This window comes from Mustela lutreola, chromosome 6, assembly GCF_030435805.1.
Source record: "Mustela lutreola isolate mMusLut2 chromosome 6, mMusLut2.pri, whole genome shotgun sequence".
NCBI classification, from domain to species: Eukaryota; Metazoa; Chordata; class Mammalia; order Carnivora; family Mustelidae; genus Mustela; species Mustela lutreola.
Window position 1 is genome coordinate 28988097 of NC_081295.1, and position 22464 is coordinate 29010560.

The window sequence follows — 22464 nt, forward strand, 5'->3', positions numbered from 1 at the left end:
CTAAGGTCAGGTATCTGATTTCTTACTCAGCTTCTTAAGTACCTTGTCTTGGTTACAGGACAGTTTTCTGTCCTCTTCATCTTCCAGATACTAATCTACCATACTCTAAATTATTTACTTTTTCTTATTCTTTATTACCTGTCTCTCTCATATTTTTCCCTCCCAGTGTAATTTTACTTCTTGTTTTTACTCCAAACTCTAAAAACCTTGACTCCTTATTATCAATCTAGTTGTACTTGCTGTATTTATTACATTACTTATCATTGTCATTATCATTATTATTTTGTAGCATTAATTTCCCCTTTAAACTGTGATGCACCTTGCCACAGGATCCTGTGTGTGGCCAGCTTTCATTACCAGTACTTGTATGCCTTTACCTCATTTTTATCTTCCCTTTTTTTATTTTGTACTTGTTATTCTTGGGAAGAGACCTCAGGTGTATATATCTCTTGTGCTTAGTGACAATATTAACAAAAGTGGTTCCAAAATGTGGATGGATTATTATTTGAAAGTGATATGGTTGAATATGGCTGTATTCTTCCAAAAAAAAAATCATTTATTTTCCTGAGGGTAGGAGGACTTAAGGGCTCTATAATTTGGCTAGGTTTGCCCAATAGAGGTTAAAACAGAAAACTAAGTCAATTAGACAATTGGGAACCAAAAATGTTTTTATTAAATCATTGCTTTATGGGGTTCCTGGGTGGCTCAGTGGGTTAAAGCCTCTGCTTTCCGCTCAGGTCATGATCCCAGGGTCTTGAGTTTGAGCCTTGCATCCGGCTCTCTGCTCAGCAGGGAGCCTGCTTCCCCTTCTCTCTTTCTCTGCTGCCTCTCTGCCTACTTGTGATCTCTGTCTGTCAAATAAATAAATAAAATCTTAAAAAAAAAAAATCATTGCTTTAGGATAGCCTGATATATGTTAGAAATGTTTTGGTGTCCTAAATCTTCCCAGCTATGAACTTGGATTTCCACTATACTTTCATAAAGTTTTATCATGTAGTTAGAAAGGAGTTTACATGAAAATTTAATCTAGCACTTTTAAGTAGTTAAGGCCACATATTATTTTAAGGTGTATTAGTAACTCTCAGAGAGCTTTAATGTTTCCAGGAGTCATTCAAGGCTTATAGTTCTTCTTTTTTCACACCTTTTGTAGATTCTTTCTAGCACATTTATAACTACAGCTTATACTTTATTTAAGGTTATTATTATTATTTTAAAATAAATATTATTACTTTTCTCCAAATATATTTAAGATAATTCTATAAGAAGCAATTAAATAATTCTATTAGTAACAACTTAAAGTATGCTGAACATTTAGAAAGAGAGAATGTCTAATAGAATTAGCTCAATGCAGTCTACTTTCAATGTAGACTAGCTAAGCTGAACTCTTGACTCCAGCATCAGGACTATTTCTTTCTGTGAATTTGGGGGATCTTTAGTGCTCAATTTTTCCTTCTTGAATTAGGTCTTTTTACAATAGCTCATTGCCTGACATTTTGCCTAGTCAAGTTTTGTTATGCTGGGTGTTAGAACCACAGTTTTATTTGAAGGTGATGCTTAACCAACATGAGAGTGCTGCCTATAGGAGACTGACTGCCCACTGGTCTAATTCAACCCAGTGACACTACCTAAGTGCTGAATTGGGCTGTAAGAGTCCAGGAGCTGGACCTCATCCCTGGAGTCTCAAGATTTCTGTTTTTATTATGTCAAGAGATTATTAACATCTCATGGAGTACTCACTCATTTACATTAACAAAACCCAAAGAGACTGATAAAAATTTAATAATGACTATGAATATATATACAGTTAAACACGATAATCAAGTGGACTGGATACCCATGTTACCAACTTGTTTATTTTCTCCTTGTGAGCATATCCACATAGGAAGTCTAATTCTAATCAGATTTCTCAGTGAACTCGGAAGCAAAGGAATGGTTTTTGTACTCTGTGTTCTTTTAGGTAAAGGCCAGTCAGGTAGAGCTGCAAAAGGGAACCTGGAAGAGGCACAAAGAAAACAGTTTATTCTATTCACACATCCTAAAGAAGACTCAGAGCGGCTGAAAGGGCCCCATATACATATTTAGAGCACCTTCCAATCAAGTCAGGGCATAGAGCCATACTACTTTTTTTTTTTTTTTTTTAACTTACTTGTTTATTTATTTATTTATTTATTTTTACTTTTCTAACTCTCCTTTATCCATGCCGGCATTGCTTCTGATGGTCTGTTTGTTTTAGATCTGTTAGTAATTTTACTTAAAGTATCATTAACTCTTAGGTTATGGACCTATCTGTGTCTCCTAAGAATGCATATTTCATCTCTCAAAAGGAAAAGCACCCCCTTCTCCAAGTGTTTGGATTAGGAGACCTTTACTGATGAAAATAACTTAGCAGCCATGAAGAAAAGATATTTTTAATGTGTGTAGCTTGCACAACTGTGCCATGTAACTAAGGATGAGCTTTTACCCTAAACTTTTAGTTCAGTGCTACCTCCTAGTTTCTGAAATTCTGAAATTGCCCTGAAGTGCAATGAATCACTAAAGCCTTTTAACTTCTCCAAGTCCTATCCTCTCTGGCTAGTTCACTGCAGGAGGCTAATAGCCTGGCCAAAACCCTGCAGATCAAAAACATCACCTTTTTGAAAATTGGGCCAAATATACTCCTTGGTTTGTCTACAAGTGTGAGTTTCAGATTAATCTCTTGAGACAGATGTGCCTCAGGCTTATTACCATATATTTGTTATAAATTTCATCCTTTATATCCTACTTTTACTATATCAGTTCCCCATCCACCTTCTTATATCCTAGTAAGGCAGGCACATTAGACACTTGTGGTTATGGTTTTTAAACAATTTCTAAAAACCAGTTACTGGTTTTTGTTTATAGTATCTATGGGCTAACTGTGAACATGTATTTAATTAATCTCACCAACTTTGATCACTCTCTTATTTTCTTCAACCAAGCAATATCTTCTTTATCATATTGCTACTGCTGATGGGTTCTCTTGGACAATGAGAGCATTTGTACACATAATCTGATCTTGGGCTCATCTTTTTTAATGCATTAGAAGTCTAAGAATATCTTTGACACCAAGGACAATCTCTATTTGCTTTCCAGCCATCATCTCTTTTCTACAGCCTAAGCATGCCATGCCTAGAAATTATCTCCTTCTTTGGAGAAATTTCTATTAGTGCATTCATTTCTTTGACCTTGACTATTGTCTAGATTTTCTTTACGGACTGAAACTGTGACAGCTCTTTTGAAACTCATATGTTTGGTTGGCATTTGTCCCCTTCCTCACCTGTGTAACGGAACATTAGGAGCTCTAGATAAAAGATAAAAATGCTGTATACAGACACACGTTATCTGAGTAATTTCTCACCCAGTGGGGAAAAGGAGACAATCAGAGTTTAGGATAATATTCCACACTGTATTTTCTACGGTAAGGATAATAGCACCTGTCTGCCACAATCTCATTTAGTAGCTGCCAAGGGAAAAATACTTTAAGAGACATATAAAAACTTTTGAAATTCTTAAAAGAAGAAAAACTTGAGGTAAATTCCAAGGAGATGTTTAACTTTGCAGATAATACAATGATGGTAGTATTTTTTTTAAATCTTTGCCTTTGCTATATTCAGTTCTATATTTTTGTCAGTAGACTCTCTTGATTTTCTTACCTGCTCCTCAAAAAAGAAAATAAATAAACAAACAAAAACAATGAAGAAAACTATACTAGATACTAGACTCATATATACAAATTATTCCAATAACAAACTCTAAGATTGCTCTGTTCATATATTCTTATTTAGAATTAGCTGGATGTTATTATTTTAATAGACAATTAAAATATTCAAGGTAAAGTTCATATGAAATTGACATTTTTATTATTTTTTATTATTATTAATTTTTTATTTATTTGACAGAGAGAGAGATCACAAGTAGGCAGAGAGGCAAGCAGAGAGAGAGGAGGAAGCAGGAGGAGAGAGGAGGAAGCAGGCTCTCTGCTCAGCAGAGAGCCTGATGCGGGGCTCGATCCCAGGACCCTGAGATCATGACCGGAGCCAAAGGCAGAGGCTTAACCCACTGAGCCACCCAGGCGCCCCTGAAATTGACATTATTAATATTACAAATTGATAACCTCTTTTTTAAAAAGTCTGAATAGCAAAATTATACGGAGTATTTTAATTTAGACAGCTTATGGAGAGATTAGTGATTTCTATCAAGAAAACTAAGAAGTGAGATTTTATTATTAGTAACACTAGAAGGAATTCCAGACTTGAAATCTACAGCACTATATTTGCAGCTTTATATTATTTTACCTTCTATTTTAAGAATATGCCAATTTGAACTTTCTTATTAGATTGCATTCTTCTTGAATGTAGAGTCCACATCTAATCAAAATTAACATCACCTATGGTGCCTTGTGCTTAGAATAAGCTCAATAAATATCTGTTGTATAAATGTCTAAGAAGCAATAAGCAAGGATCATCTCTGGCTTGGGGTAAAACAAAAGAATAGCATAAACATGAAGCATAAAGTTGCCATGCCAACAATTACCCATCTGAAACTGAACATGCTCAAGTTTTAACAATCACTCAGGTTTTTAGTAAATAATATTTAGAAACATTTCATTTAACGTTAGAAAAATCTAGCCAGGCAAATAGTTCTTAACTTTTCATAATTACATCATGGTCTAAACCTCAGCCAGTCATGTGGCCATGCCATGTCTTTTCATTGAACCCCAATAGTAAAGTATGTAAAGTGGGGATATAGGTTTATGATAACCATTTGGAGAGCATATCACAGTGAAAGAGCAAGCAGTGAAACAAAACATGGGTTTTAAAGCAAGTTTTAAGTGCTTCGGCTAAGGTCCCTGACAGGTTATCTCCTACATGGGATGGATCAGGGTAGGTAAATTCAAGAACCGTATTCAGGAAGACTTCTCATGTAGGTAAATTCAAGAACCATATTTAGGAAGACTTTCTGAATTTGAAATTTGGTAGCTACAGAATCTTGGTAAAGTTCTTTACATTTTTGGAGTGAGTTGGCCAAGTATAGGTAGGACTAAGAATACAGAAAGCTTGGGACTCGGCAATATTTGAGGATTTCTAAGGCTTCTTAGCCTGGTATTCAGAGTTGCATGCTATGATCCAAGCTTACACTGCCTTGATTGGCTGCATTGGGCAGGGATGGTGTGTCTGTCGTTGGCACTGACTCAGGAATGTTTTCTAATATTTTGTTTCTGTGAGTAGGGACATGAGAGAGGCTCTTGGATCCCAAAAAGCACAAGCTATACTTTCCCCGCCCTTCCCCCTCCGGAGCTGAGGGCAGCTATCTTTTCTTGGTGTCCCTTCAGAGAACATCATATAGTATTACTCCCAGAGCAAATGATTAATACATATCTGAGTTTCTTGAAAATATATTCTATATTTAACACTTGGTCAGTTATAACTGAGATGAAATCCCATTCATGATTAACAGGAAGTTTTCCCAGAGGAACTGTCAAAAAACTGAGACCCAGAGAACAAAAGTTAGTGGCCTTAGACTTTTAAGGGGATTAGTCTTATTTATGGCCTGGTTTTTTGAAGAACTAAAATATGCCAGAAAGATAAGAAAATGCTAAGGAATAAATAGGAGAAGGCTAAAAAAGATAAAGAACTTATTTCCTTCATTTAAAAAAGTATATATGATAGACAATTAGGGAGACTGGGAATAAAGTAGTGTGAAAGTTTTCTGAAAGGGTGGTGACTTTTATATGTTTAGGCAAAGAACATATTCCTCTCGGGGGTGGGTCAGACAACCCATTTGAGACCCAGTGCTATGCGAGTAATTATCATTAAAAAATGAACTAGGAAAATCCTCTAACACATAGATAGGACCCAAGACACAGGGGGAAAAATAAAAGAAGGTACTGGTGGCTGCTGGAAGAGGCAATAGCAGGTAACCTCTGCTAGGAGTAAGCAAGAAAAGCAAACCAGGAGATAGGACATGATAGAAGAAGAATTGGGAGACCCTGGTGGATATTGAATAAAAAATCCGCCTCACGTTATGCCAGGGTGAACTGTGTGTGTCACAGATCACAGTCACCAAAGTAAATGACCCAAATGGGAAGTTTAACATTCCTAAAATAGAAAGCATGAGTCTTAAGCTCTGTTGGATTCTCTAAGTCAATGGCTTTGCCTCAGGGTCTCACATCTGCCAATCTTGGATCAAAAGATCAAGGGCAAAAAAAGTGTATTAGAGAAGGGAGTGTTTCACTGACCTTTTTGATATAGTTAACTAACAAAGAGAAGAACACAGAAGAGTGTTTTAAAAAAATGCTCTCATATATATCTGGACAAGTTGCAAGCAATTTAATTTTCCTTGCTTCTACAGGAATCTGCTTAAGACTTTGAACATAACTTTTTTTTCTTCCTTTGCCTTCATGGCAAAATATGTTTCTCTTAGAGAAACCCTAACTTTGAAAAAATCAAAATTTGTTCACAAAATCCAGTAGAAAGAGATTGCAGAGTTTAAAAATATTTAAATTGGGGAAGTTACCTACAAATGAATGATTAACAGTGCTTACCTGGAAAAAGAAAGTTTCATTGTTAAAATTATAAGTTTTCGGGGCGCCTGGGTGGCTCAGTGGTTTAAGCCTCTGCCTTCAGCTCAGGTCATGATCTCAGGGTCCTGGGATCGAGCCCCACATCGGGCTCTCTGCTCAGCGGGGAGCCTGCTTCCCCTCCTTTCTCTGCCTGCCTCTCTGCCTACTTGTGATCTCTCTATCAAATAAATAAATAAATAAAAATCTAAAAAAAAAAAATTATAAGTTTTCTCACTGTGAAACCATGAATTGTGCATGTGTTTGGTTCATGTGTTTCCTGCTTGGAATCTCCTGCATGTTCTCCTCAGCTGTTTGAGTGCAGTTATAAATGCTCACTTTCTTCTCTGGGGTAAGATGGGGCTATGTCTTACTTGATCAGTAAAAATTTACACAAACAAATAAGATTATTAGAAATAGCAGATTCATTGAACTGGAGAAAACAATGGGCTCTCACCACATTTTTATTAATTAAACATGCTTAATCACTCATTTATTTTCTTATTCAATCATAATTTTCCTCTTTGGTGGCAATTATTTTTACATTTCACACATAATTTCTTGATTTTTGAATTGGTTTGTTGATGCTGCTGCTGCCACTGTTGATATCATCATCTGTGTTCCAAGAATAATTTCCCCTTCTTTTCAGTAAGAAATATCTTTTCTTTTCACATTAAAAGCAGAGTTTATTGATCTGTAGAGTTGGAAAGCAAACACAGATAAAGAGTGGAAAATGTTAAATCCATTCTATCTGCTATCTAACTGTTATCTCTCAGTCGTTAAGTATATACTTTAACACCTCTTTGAATCTTGCTAGGCGGCTCAAGGAGGAAAGGATAGGAGACTAAACAACTTCCTTCCGTATTTAGAAATAATAACCTCAATAAGTGATTTTTTAATTAAATTAAAAGATGAAAATAATGAAAAACATTTTTAACCAAGAAAATTATTATTTGTAAACTTTAGAATTTTTTTAACCTGGATATCTCAATTATAGTAACATAATTTTATATTTGAAAGTTGGATTTGTGTTTGTGTTTGTATGTAGGGGTATTTAATGTTGTGTAAGTAAATACATATATATATATATATATATATATATATATATATATATTTTTTTTTTTTTTTATCTCAGCGTGACAGTACTGTCACTGAAGAATGCTACATTATGTCCAGCAAAGATTTTGGAGAGCTCAGAAAAACAAATATGACAAACCTTCCCTGTCTATGTAAAGCACTTTGGGTATAGATTTAAAATGTCTAAGGTTAAGAATGTATGAATATAAAAGAAATATTATGAATTCTCACATAACTAAACATATTATGTCACACATATTGTGTCCTTCAAATATAACACACAAGAATTGTTAATATTCTTATCTTATCTTATCTTACTATGATTAAGAGTAATTCAGTTTACACTTATTTAGTACCCTAAGAGCTGGTCCAAGTTTCCTCATTAAATTACTAGGAAAAAAGATTCTAAGTTTATCATAGAAACATTTGGCCCAACTGAAAGGAGGGAAAGTTGTGTTTCTGTTGCAAGGAATGTAAGCAACAGGAGGAGGGTATGGAGAGATAATGCAAAATCACATAATGTTTTCAGGCTCCTACATATTTTATCATAGTTGCCATAATCTGTCAAATCACCCTTGATTATAATCTTTAAACTCGTTCCTAAAAACTTTCTTTTTTTCAACTTTGCTATTCTTGTGTAGGATCTTTCCTACATAAAACTAGAAATAAATTAGTGATTTTCATGTCATTGATTTATTATATAATATTCATATCTATATCTGGTTGTCCCCAAACTGCATAATGGAAAGATTTCTCATATGACATAGTTATTTTAGAGTTACCCTAACTCTAAGAAATAATCTCCAAAATGTGGTTCCTCAGAACCTGTGCCCACGATGATATTTATGCCAAGTACATAGAATTAATTCCATATCTCTTCCTCTACCAGTACTTTGCTGTATATTGTCTTATGAAACTGAAATAAACATAGGAAACACACAAGAAACATTTTATGCAACTTAAAGAATAATAACAGTTGGGTCTCCTACTGTTTATACTCAGTTCATACACCTATGAAAGAGAAATGTACCATATCTCAGAAGACCCCGAGGTGTCGTCCCCAACCGGATAGCCTCTTTCTCCCTGAGATAGCAACTACTACCTTGAATTTCCTATGAATTATTTCCTTGCTTTCCTTTATAGTGTTTACCATCATTGTGTATATTCCTCCCCAAGTATATTGTTTATAATACCTCCTTCTGAAGTTCGTATAAATGAAATCTAAGCCACATATTTTTCTGATTTACATTTATTTTGTTTTGATATTGATCATTGTGGCCATTGTTTTTACTACTATAGACTACGCTCTCCTATAGATGCCCTAATTTATTCTTCCCTTCTACTGTTGATATTATCATTTCCAGTTTTTGCTATTTTACACAATAGTGATATAAGTTCTTTTGAACATGTCTTCTTACGTCCATGTGTTACTACAGCTTTTAGAGGAAGCAAATGTTTAACTTTACTAGGGAATGACAAACTATTTTGTCAGATACATGTATCAGTTTACACTTAGGCTAGAAAGGGAAGAGAATACACTAGTTTTCTTACCATCATTCCGAATTATCTGGTTTCTCTATCACTTTCTCGCAAAATGTTGTTATATTATGACTTTATTTTGCATTTCCCTTTTCAAAAACATATTGCTAGTTTGCCTATCTTTAAAAAAAAATGTGTGTTTCATTGGTTCACTTTCTATTACGTCATTTTTTTATTCATGTCTTCTGTATTTCCATATATTGTAGACATTTATTATTTCTTGGTTATTTGTGTTTTTGTGGTTTTTAAATTTAATTTTATTTATTTATTTGAGAGGGACAAAGTGTATAAGTGGAGTGTAGGAACAGAGAGATAAAGTAGACTCTCCACTGGGCAGGGAGTCTAACAAGGGGCTCAAACCCAGGAGCCTGAGATCATGTACTGATCCAAAGTCAGACGCTTTACTGAGTGAGCCACCCAGGTGTCCCATATGTTGGTTACTCATATCACAACATCTTTTCATTGTTTGAACATGGATTTTGATTAACAGAATTTAATAATTCAGTATCATCAAAATCATCAATATTTTCCATTATCATTTACACTTTTTGATTTTATTTTTAAAAATCATTTCACATACCAATATTATAAAGAAATTGTCCTATCTTCTAGACTTTACTTTTTTAATATTAAGTTATATATTATCTATGAGATGTATTTGTTTTGAATAATGAGAGGTAGGGCTCTATATTTTATTTTTCCACATGGCTAGCCATTGTTCCATCACTTACTTAAAAGTTCATGTTTCCTGATTGATCTGCAACTCCATCTGTCATATAACAAGTGTTCATATGTAGGTGGTTTTCTTCTGGCTTCATATTTTATTTAATTGTTCTATTTGCATAATAAATGTCATTTCTTTTTATGCTATAGATTTCTAATACATCAGGATGTATGATAGGACTAGTCCTTCAATTTTGTCTTCATAAAGAATACTACAGAGTGATTCCATTTTCTCTCACTCTATCATGAACAAAGAATGACTGTGTATGACATTGCTATTCCGTAAAATTGTTAGGGATTAGTAGGAAACTCCACAACATTGCCTTTTTCCACCTTTTTTCTAATATTCCTAATTTTCATACAATTTTATTAGCTTCCTAAACAGTACAATGTTTAGTAGAATTGATAATAGTGGAGCACTTGTTTATTCTTGACCACAATGGTAATATTTCCAGTGTATTTTTTTTTTAATCAAGCACTCTGCTGTGGGGTTTTATAGACATCTTTTATCAGAGCAAAAATAAAGTTTCTATTTTCAAGATTTTCTATGAATCATTAAGATAACCATAGTTGTTATTTTTGTTTCCTAAGAAATATTTGTGTATTTTTTAGAACTATTAAGCTAGATATTTTTGAGTCATATCTATTTTACATTTTGAGTTAAATTTTATATTTTCCTATATATTGATGCCCAATTGTTCCACTACCATTTCCATTTACTGAGATTAACTTTTCTTCATTTAATTATCTTGGTACATTGTATACAATCAATTGTGTGCAGAGGTGTAATTTTGGATTCCCGCTGTCATCCATTGATATATGTGTCCACTCTTTTGACAACACCAGACTATCTTGATTATATAACCTTTATAATGTCTTTAAATCAAGTTGTTTGAGTACTTTATGTTACAACTTAATTACATTTTTTATAACAGTATATAATGCACAATACCAAATTTTATGAAGTGTGTGTGTGCGTCTATGTGTGTGTAAGGAGACATTAATAAGTCAGTTGAGACCATCAATGTGATCTAATAACTAAAAATTTGTGAGAATACTCTATTAGTGACACAAGAAAATAGTTGCTGGAAATTCCTGTAGTTTTTTTAGCAATACATGTGTAGCAACCAGACCCTAGCCAACTCACTTTCACATCCTGATGGAAATCAGAGCTTTGGTGGAATGTTGGCATACCATTACAAACAAAGACAAAAGACGATGACTCTCAATTTTGTTATGTCAGAAAACAAAATCATTCTCAAATATGTTTGAAATGTGTTGGAAATAAAAACAGGAGTCAACTTAGAGAGGACACCCACTGGAGAAATAGTCACTAATTGAAAATTTTAAGTAAATAAATCTAGATATGTGTTACATATGCATAAACATATCTCTCCCCAGTCCCCACATACCTTTTTTTATAGAAAATAGAGATATCACTACTGTTGTCTCACAGAGGGCCACAGAGTGGAAAATTGAGAGGAGAGGCTACAGGCATATCATGCTGCAACCCATAAGTACCATTTTATGAATTATTAATGGAATGAATCTAAGTAATGAGAAAATTATTAAAATAACATAAACTAACATAAAACTGTAGTAAAAAATATTGATTTTCAAGGTCTATGTAAATAGACTGTATATGAATGAATCTCTGCTCAGTAAAAATTTTTCTCTTGGCCTGACATCATTTCTACCAATTACTAAAAGTTAATAGAATGAGAAGGCATAAATAAAGTGTACCAGGAAACTTATAAAATGTAAGGGAATATTGGAAGGATATTTATGTTGATAATTTAGAGTTTGAAACACTGTTATTACAAAGATCTTCACAATTTTGTATCCGTATTTTGTTCACAGAAATAGTTTTCTCAACGTCTTTTTATATGCCTCGTTTATACTCACTCTTTTCTGAAAAGTGCTTATTTCCTCCTTTACTCATTGTACTTTTGTCCTTTGTAAATCAATCCAGTGACCATCAGCGATGCTTCCTGTGGGAGTGTTCTAGAGTGTATAAAGTACACCAAGAGAGAAGAATCACAGGTGTTAATTACAGTGCAAAATCTCAAATTACTAATGGTCATAACCTACTGCAACATCTGGAGCTTATCTTTTAAAAATCATCCAAAAGGTTACTAGTTTTAGATTTTAGCATCAGTATAGAAAAAAGTTAAATCACAGATGGCATAATTCTTTTTATACATCACCAGAGAGCTTTAATATGTCATATTACAATGGAATGCTTTAGACATATGAACTTCTTAAGATATAAAATTTATCATATAGTTTATTAAACATATTCTCTGAGGCCATAACATGGAGGTCAAGCATTATTAACCTTGAAAAATAGAGACAATATAAAATGGTAAAGAAAATAAAGTTACAGTTCTTTTCAAGAATTGCAATAACCTTATCTTCCATTTTTTAAATAAATAGCAATGCTTCCTCTCTAATTATGTTTAGTTCTAATGAATTTGTATATACTATCATTTTATTTAATTTTATAGATTAGTAGATATATTTACTTTTAGCAAAGGTACCACCTCTCTAAGTCTTTTTATATCATATGTTTGTTAATTAAATGTATAGTCTTATAAATGTATAATGTGTGTGTATATATGAAAATAAAAAGAGAGACTAGGAATCTGTGATCTTGTTTGACTAATAAGACAGTAGATGAAGAAACATAGTAAATAAAATAAAATAGATAATATAAGGGAAATATAAGATATAAACAGAAATCAGTGAAACAGAAACATATATTCCTATATATAAAGTCAACAAAACCACAACTTACTTCTTTGAACAGACTGATAAAATTCCCTAAATATATTACTTTAGAATGAAAACAATGATAAAATATTTTTATAATTAAGAACATAAAAGACAGTTACCACACAATCTATGGACATTAAAAAGTTAATAAGATAAAATTATGAACTTGTTTTTGGCAACAAATTTGTCAATGAAGTTAAAATGGAAAATTTCTCCAAAGTATTTAAAAAAACTGACAGAAAGAAAATTGAAAATCTGTGTATTCTACCATTTAAGGCAACCGAATAGATTCTTAAAAATTTATCCATAAACAAAATCCCTGATGAAATCATTTACCAAGAGAATATTCCAAATATTTAAAGAGAAAGTACTACTGATATTGTAGCCATTAAAAGGATAATAAGAGAATAGTACAACCAATTCTATGCCCATAAATTTAATCGTAGATGAAATGAGCAAATGTTTTGAAAGACACAAATTATATATACATATATAATTTGTATTTATATATTATATTATTTATATATTTACATATATTACATATTATATATCGTATAATTAAAATATATATTTAATATTTATATATAACTAGGCTTCTATCTGTTTTCTTTCCTTTTCTTTTTTTTTTTTTTTTTTAAGAGAAGGAGAAAGACAGGGGTGGTTGGCAGAGAAAGAGGGAGAGAGAGAATCTTAGGCAAGTTTCATGCCCAGTGTGGAGCCTGATGCTGGGGTTCAATCTCACAACACTGAGATCATTACCTGAGCCAAAATAAGAGTCAGATGCTTAACTGACTGAGCCACCCAGGCACTTCTGGGCTTACACCTATTAAGAAAATAAAATTCACAGTTAAATTCCTTCCCCTCCAAAAATTCTAGGTCTAGATTTTTCACTGGTGAATTCTACAAAGCACTAAAATATAGATATGACACCAATTCTATACAAGATTAACCAGAAAATAGAAAGAAGAGTATACTTCTTAACTCAATTTTTGAGGCCAGACTTATCTTGATACCAAATTCAGACAAAGAATGTATAAGAAAATAAAACCAAAGACCCATGTTCATCACAAGTGCAGACCAACATTTCTCAAAAAGAGATTTAGTCCATCAAATCTAGCAGTATATAATAAAACTTCACATTTAAGTAGGACTTACAACAAAAAGAAAGGCTGATTTGATATTCTAAAATTAAAATTAAAAAATCATTCTTCAATAAAAGGAACCAAGGGTCTTTGAATAAATGTCTTATTCTAGGGCTGGGGTATGGACTATACAAGATGAGTTTGATTTTCTTGCATAAAACCAGAAAATAAAACAAAATAAAGCACAATAACCAGATTATGCCAAATGGACACAAAGACCAACTGATAGAGATCCCAATGGCCAAATCTGGAACAATTTGATAAATAATATCAATAATGTGGTATTGTATTATACTACTTTACTATAAAATAAATATCCTGTATTGATATTGATATAAAAATGATTAAATAAATAAAAGTCTGGAAAATACACAAATCATTTGTGCAGAAAAATTCCAAATAATTTATGCAAATATCCCTCCCTCAAAATGGTGTAACCTAACTTCCCATTCAATAATTGTGGACTGTGCTGGGGCACCTGGGTGGCTCAGTGGGTTAAGCCACTGCTTTCGGCTTGGGTCATGATCTCAGGGTCCTGGGATCGAGTCCCGCATGGGGCTCTCTGCTCAGCGGGGAGCCTGCTTCCTCCTCTCTCTCTCTCTCTGCCTGCCTCTCCACCTACTTGTGATCTCTCTCTCTGTCAAATAAATAAAAAAAAAAAAATCTTAAAAAAAAGATAAAATAATTGTGGACTATGCATAGTAACTTCCCTTCAAAAACAACAGTATGGAAAGAGGTGAGGGAGATAATAATTTTACAATGGAGAAATCTAATAAACTTAATTCAGCCTGAAAAATCAGGATAACATGTACCTTGATAGGATATGTTGAGAATAGAACTTAGTCTTTTGGTCATTTCTCCATTTACTTATGAAGAAATATAAGACAAATCCCAGTTGAAGAACATACTAGAAAATGACTGATCAGTACTCTTCAACACTACCAAGGTCATCAAAAACAAGAAAAATCATAGCCAAATGAAGGCTAAGGAGCTGCAATAACTAAATGTAATATGGAGATAAGATCCTGTAACTGAAAAAGGATGTTAGATTAAAATTAAGGAAATTTGTAAAAAGATGGACTTTATTAAATAATAATGTATTTCTATTGATTCATTAGCTGTGGCAAATTTAACAAACTAATGTAAGAGGTTAATAAAGGAAAATGAGTGTGGCCATCTAGAAAGTCTTTAATCTTCACAATATTTCTGTATATCTCAAACTATTATTGTATCATTTGGTCTAGAAAAAAGATGACAATATTCAACACATATTCATGTTAAAAATTCTCAGCAAATTTGAAATAGAATAAACATTCTTATCCTGTTAAAGGGTATCTAAAAAATACTCTCACTCAACATCACACTGTATGATAAAAGATTGAATGTTTTAACTCTAAGATCAGCTACAAAGCACAAAGTTCAATCTCAGCACTTCTATTCAACATATGGAAAGTTTTAACAGTGTTCTATGAAAATAAGTGAAAGAAAATAAATGAAGAAGTAAAAAAAAAAAAAAAAAAGAAAAGAAAAGAAATGACAACAAATCGGAAAGGAAGGGAGGAATAAAGCTGTCCCTCCCTATTCACAGATGGTAAGACTTACCTAAAAAATCCTAAATAATCTACAAAGTTCTTGAAATTACTAAATGAGTTTAGGAAAGTCATAAAATACAACTTATAAACATATTTTTAAAACTTATTTCTGCATCTCACACTGAAAATGTAGAAACTACAATTTAAATAGATACTCATTATAATAGGTTAATAAATTGAGATGCTGAATTATAAACCTTACAAAAATTGTGCAGGAAATGTGGACCAAAAATAAAGACTCAAAGACCCAAATAAATAGATAAATATATTAGGTACATCGATTGAAAGACTCAGCACACTGAATAAGTCAGTTGTCCCCGAATTGATCTATAAATTCAGTAGAATCACAGTAAAAATCACTTAATTTTTTTTTAAGTATCCAAATACTAATGCCAACATTTATATGGAATTCATGGAACCAATATTACTAAAACATTTTTGAAAAAGAAAAAATGTTGTTGAATGACTACCACTAACCCATATAAAAAAAATATTTTTTAAAAACCTGTAGTGCTACATGTTACAGTAATAGAGAAAGTGTGTTAGTGGCTTGAGTGTGGTCAGAAAGATTGATGGGAGAAAATAGAGTCCAAAAATTAATCCACAAAAATGTGGTCAGTTGGTTTTTGGCAAAAGTGCAAAAACATGACAATGGAGAAGGTGCAGTATTTTTAACGAGTATTGCTGATTCCATTTAAATAAAATTCTAGAAATTACAAACTAATCTAAAATTCCAAAAAATAAATCAATCATTGTCTTATAATTAGGGAAAAGGAAAGAAAGTTCACATCTTTGGGAGGATAATGTAAACATTTGATCTTTGGAGACATGGCTTCTTGGGGCATATGTACAGTTTTATTGAATGTCAATTATACTTCTATCTATAAAAAATTTTTTAAATAATAATGGCAAAAAAACCCTTCATGTTATTATTTTAGTTCATGGCATCCAGTAATCATCGATAATTGAAAGAGATATTTTAGCATATGAAAGATTTCTTTCTTAAAAAATAGTTATTGAACAAATAATCTGTCAGGCAGGGAATTAGTGCTTACACCACTTAATCCTTACTACTACACTTTAAGGGAATAACTTTATTTTAGAAATAGAGTCAGAAGTTCAAAAAATTTGTAATTGCAGGTAACTCTGCAAATTACAAAACAATATCAGAGGAAAGTTTACAAAAATTGCTGAACGAAAATTCTCTAATAAAATGTGTATCTCCCTAAGAATGTACTTGGTATGTCTGGATATGATACCATCAGATGTGCAATTTGAAATATCACTCCAGAGACATTTTACTGGCTCAGTCGGTTAATCCTATGACTTTTGATATCAGCTCAGGTCATGATCTCAGGGTCCTGAGATAGAGTCCAGTGTTGGAAACTCTGCTCAGTGGAGAATCTTCCTGAGATTCTCTCCTTTGCTCCCTGCACCTATCCTGACTCATTCTCTGTCAAATAAATAAATAAATCTTTAAAAAAAAAAAGAGAGAGAGAGAGAAAAATATCACTTTGACTTTAATGTGGAAAACAGGTAGAAAGGATGTTTAGGACCAGATAGTTGTAAAAAAAAAACCAGACAGTAGGCTAAATTCAGTATTCTATCCAACAAACAATTACAGTCTGGACTAGGACAGTGGAAATGAAGATAAAAGGACATTGCCAAAATATATTTGTAAGAAACCTCACTCATGCATATCCTAGTGACCCTGAGAACTTGAGAAAGTATTTTTATTATTTAGAGAAAATAAAAATTTTAACAAGAAAATTAAATTAACTTTATCCAGTTGGGGGGGGGGGGAGCTCTTTGAATACACTAAAGTTATAGTCTCTAAATATCACTTAGCCTCAACTCTATCATTAGAATTAATTTAAGTTATATTAAGATCCTACATTATTCATACTACATGGCTAAGAAAATGTAATGAAAGCCATGTTATTGGATATATGATCCTAACAAATACCAAAGCCAAACACATTTATTTCAGTTATCAACTTAGTATCAACACCATCTGCTTTCAGGATCTACAATTCCCCATACCGCTTTTTGGTATGATTCCTGGATAGAGTCTGCTAATGAGGAACTATTAGTATATATGTAAGGTGGAAGGAAAGGAGAGATCATTGTTCTCCAGAGGCGACTGCAGGCTTAGAGGATGTTCGAAGTGGCTCTGAGCAGGCTTCTGTGAAGCATTTGCTTTGGTGCTGTAGCTGCTGGGGGCTCTCAGGAACTCCCTCCGAATCACTGGTCTGCCAGTTATGGGGGAGGGGGAGCTCCCAGTAGATTTTTGATATTTATTTTTTATTTTTTTTAACTTTTTATTTTTTATAAACATATATTTTTATCCCCAGGGGTACAGGTCTGTGAATCACCAGGTTTACACACTTCACAGCACTCACCAAAGCACATACCCTCCCCAATGTCCATAATCCCACCCCCTTCTCCCAAACCCCCTCCCCCCAGCAACCCTCAGTTTGTTTTGTGAGATTAAGAGTCACTTATGGTTTGTCTCCCTCCCAATCCCATCTTGTTTCATTTACTCTTCTCCTACCCATTTAGATTTTTGATATTTAAAACAGCTGCTGTGGAAGACCTCTTGTGACCACCTGATTTGTTGCTTCAGGAAGAATCCTTTAATGATAGCTTCTGCCTTCCTTGATCTGTACTCCATCCAACCCATGTAATGGGTGAGTTAAATTTCTAATCCCCTATATGCAACCCTTATGCTTGAAATGCAAATAATGCTTTCTGCTCCTTCTGGTGGAATCCCAGTTCGAGATCTACTTCCAGACATTTGTAAGACTACTTCAGGTGCATTCTGAATTTCCCCACACCTCTATATACTTCTTTATTTATCTATATATTTATTAGACTCACAATTTTTAAACACAGAGATCTTTACCTTTGGACCTCGGTCCCTGGAAATGCTGGGCCTGTGCCTGGCACCAGTGAATGCTCATTTAGTCACTATTGAATGATTATTGAAATGTTTATAGCATTAAGTGAATTTATTTTTAACCAGGGATCAACTATTATGCTTTATATTTTGAAAATAATAAAAAGGGCGTTACGACAGTATCCACATGGACTGGGGAAGTATAGAGATATGTTTTATATAAAATTTTATATTATCCTGCCCTCTGTATAGTAAAAGAATCTCTGTAACCAATATTGGAGAATTAATGGTGTGCAGCCATAGTTTTATTATTTTTAACAAGTCTAAAGTTTGAGTAACCCATAATAGTTTTTGATAACTTAAAAAAGCAAGAAACTTATCTCATTCACTTAAAAGAGGCATGTGAAATGAATTTCATGAAGAAAAATTACCCAAGGGATAGTCTGAATTTTGCAGTATAAAAGACTTACCCATTCTCCTTTTATTAGCTTTGTAGACATAACTGCAAAATTAACAAACCATGAAATTCAACACCACACCAAACAGTAACAGATGCCTGACTTTGCAGTTGCTAGAGCAAAACTCCACGAATATATTTCAAGAATTGGAAGAGAGATCGTTTTGCCTCCTTTGAACATTCAGACATTTTCATGCTTTTTGCATACCCACTTAGAAAAGATTCTTATTAAATGTACACTCTAAATCATTGGTGAGATGCAGGAAACACTTCAAAACTCACTGAAGCATTGCCATTATGTGTCACACTTGCAAATATAAGTTGTAGACAACAGTGATAATCACAGATATTTTATAGAATAAAAATTAAATACTACATCTTTGTATGTGTTATTGCAGACCTAGTCACATCTCTTACAGATGAGATATTAAAATTACAAACTAAATTTTATCTCTAGTTAAAGTAATGTGGTAATTATTAGTGAATTTTTTTCCTTCATACATCCATAGGACTACCAATATTAATTTTGCTGAGAATTTGGTTACTGTACAGGCTTAAGTTATTTAAAAAATACTTAAACTTTGTGTAAAATTACTTTGAAATTATTAAGATGAAATTTAGTCAATTTATAAATCAATTACTGCCTTTTAAAAATAAAATCATATGCCCCTTAAGAAGTAATAATATAATAAAATAAATTAAAATAAAATCCTACTTTGATACTGATATTCAATTGTTAGGATTTTATCCTAAGGACAGAATCAGAGCTATACAAGAAGATTTATATACAAATATGGTAAGTCACATATTGATGATATTCCTAATAGTGAAAAATTGGAAATAAGCCAAGTGGTTAAATACAATTACCCATACAAAGCACCATGTGTCCATATGTGTATTTTAGAAGAGTCTATTTAATCACACAGAGAAAATATTTACATTGTGTTTTTGTAACTTTATTAAATACTGAGTTTATTTCACAAGTAAATTTATATGTCCCCACCATTTCCATTTGTCTGACCACCACTACTACTATGTCCTATCATAACATTCCATACATACTTAAAACCAAAAAAAGAGTGGAAGAGTTCCATTTTTACAACTAAACAGGCATTTTGTACAACACACTCTTGGCAATAGAACCTGGACAACACTTATCAGACATGGTAGGAAAAGTTCTCACTCTGCATTTTAAAAAGAACAGCCAGATATCAACTGTTACAGATATGAAGACAAAATTTTAATAAACTGTTAAAACTATTTTCTTAAAGAGACTTCTTCCACTGCCAGAGATCTTGAAAAGGCTCTTGGTCAGTCATCTGGAAGCAATTCTTCAAATAATTGAAGGACTTGGCTTCCACTTTTGGAAGAAAGCCACCTTTTTCTACACTAACTTGTATTTTTGCTTCAATGTCTTCTATAGAACTCTGTCCTTTCAGTGTTTTGGGAGTCTTTTCCTATTTTTTGAAGGATTCATGACCTTTCGATCTTGGTGTTGATGGTTTTGAGTCTTTTCCATTCTAGTTTGATTTTCGTGCATTTTTGGCTGGAGGATCTCATATAGATATCTTTACTGAAGACTTTCCTTCAACTTCCTTATCATCAAAATCATCATCTTCTTCTTCTTCATATCATCTTCATCAGCAGCAAGTTTTACTTTCTATCTGTGGAACCTCGCTACCACTTCCAGGGGCAGAAAGCTTTCCAGATAAACTAAGGAGTTTCACATCCTCTTCTGCTTCATCTACTGACTCCGCATCTTCTTCCACAGCTACTAAGTGCAGTCCACTAATATGCAGGGGCCCTGAACCACCTTTCAACCTAAGATCACAGGTGGAATTATTTCAAAGCCTCTAAGGAAAGCTATTCAGACATGTTCAGACATTTTCAAAGTTGCTAGTGTGACTCTAATTGGACTCCCTTCCTAATTCATTGCCTCTGACTCAACAGCGTGCAATTCACCCTTTGCACCATCTGCCAGACTGACCCATCTTAAAGGTGTTCATTTTCATCATTATCCACCTTAAAGTGATCATCTCTGTCAGCCCTTAGTTCCCAACAGAAAAGATAGTTCTAGGGCCTCAGGGGGTTCATGTCCATGTCCATCAAATCTTCCATGGGGTGGTGGCACACTTAGTGATATAGAAGTTGGACAGAGATAAATGAACTGTTCTAGAGAACTGCAGTGCTGGATGGAATCACACTATGAAAATGTTTATTGTAATGAGTAATTAAACTACAATAACAATTTTTTTAAAGGTTATGAAATATCACCTCCCATTCAAGTGCACAGTGAGAATACACAAGTACACAAACGAAATCTGTGACTGATATATGTAAAGCAAAATATTAATAGTGTTTATATCTGAGAGGAGGACATAGGTAGGTCTTATCTCCCTCTCTGCACATTTCTATCTTTTAAAATGTTTTTTTTTTTTTTTTGAGATTTTATGTATTTATTTGAAAGAGAGAGAATGCAAGAGAGTGAGCATGAGGCAGGGAAGGGGCATAGGGAAAGGGAGAAGCAGACTCCCTTTTGAGCAGGGGGACAATACAAGGCTCAATTCCGGGAGCCTGGAATCATGACCTGAGCCAAAGGCAGATGCTTAACAGACTGAACCAACCCAGGTGCCCTATCTTTTAGAATTTTCTACTATAAACATTAGCAAAAATACAAGTAATTGCTGTTGCTTTAAAAACTGAATAACAGAACATAGTTTGACCTGTCAACAGCTTGTACAATAATCAAATTATTTACATAATATGAATTTAGTATTATATGAACTTTGTAAATGACATTATGAGACCAGCAGATCTGTAAAGTCTTGAATTAGAAATTAAGAGATTGCACAACTTTTCACATAATGATCAGGTACGAAGTTTCAGAATATTAAAATATACTCAATCAAATTCAATACTAATCATGGGAATATTAATTTTTTATAACATTATAAAGGTAAGAATTCAGTGGTTATTTAAAAAAAAAAGAAAAAAGAAAAAACAGGTATATCCCATGTTATGTACCATGGTGAAAAGCAGACATTTTTAGCTTAAAAATATTTTCAGGTATTCAAATTATTATCAAAGAGTTTCAAGTACAGAAGAACTCATAACAAGTATAAATACCCATGTATGAAAGGAAGGGCCTATTTTGTGACACCTCAGAGAAAAATACTTGAGCTGAGAAAAAAAATGAATAGAATAGATATAGGATAAAATAGCATTTTGAACACACAATATCTTTGGCTAAGATGCAAAATTAGAATGGTGAGCATTTAAAAAAATTGTAAAATCCCCACATTGGAATGAAGATGACATTCACAGAGTAATACAATATATTCCTGGAAAGGTAGCTGGGCCCTGTTCAAGCAGTGTCTTCTACCATCTGAAACAGGTTGTCTTTTGTTCTGGGAACAATGAGAAGCCATGGCCTAGTTTTTAATAGAGAAATTCCAGTATCATATTTTTTTGAAGTTTATTCTCTCTGCATTGTAGAGACTGGATTGTAGGAGGAAAGATGTTGCTAGCAAATGGATGTTTGAAGATTACCAATATATTGTGAATGATGGTGACCTGGACATGCTTGTGCCGATAGAGAGGGACCCTATTAAGCAGATTTGTGAGATTTGGGGCTGATGGAATAGAAGAAATCACGCGTGACTCACAAGTTTCAAGCTTGAGCA

General features: G+C 33.2%; 1 long non-coding RNA gene and 1 pseudogene across 1 annotated transcript; both read right to left on the bottom strand.

The window, feature by feature from the left end:
- Positions 1-7005: 7005 nt before the first annotated feature.
- On the bottom strand, positions 7006-13515 carry LOC131833108 (uncharacterized). The gene is made up of 3 exons (XR_009354322.1): positions 13451-13515; positions 11822-11920; positions 7006-7271 (listed from the first exon to the last, which is right to left on the bottom strand). It is a non-coding gene; the product is annotated as an uncharacterized LOC131833108 (long non-coding RNA).
- Positions 13516-19757: 6242 nt separating this feature from the next.
- On the bottom strand, positions 19758-20981 carry LOC131833109 (nucleophosmin-like; annotated as a pseudogene).
- Positions 20982-22464: the final 1483 nt, after the last annotated feature.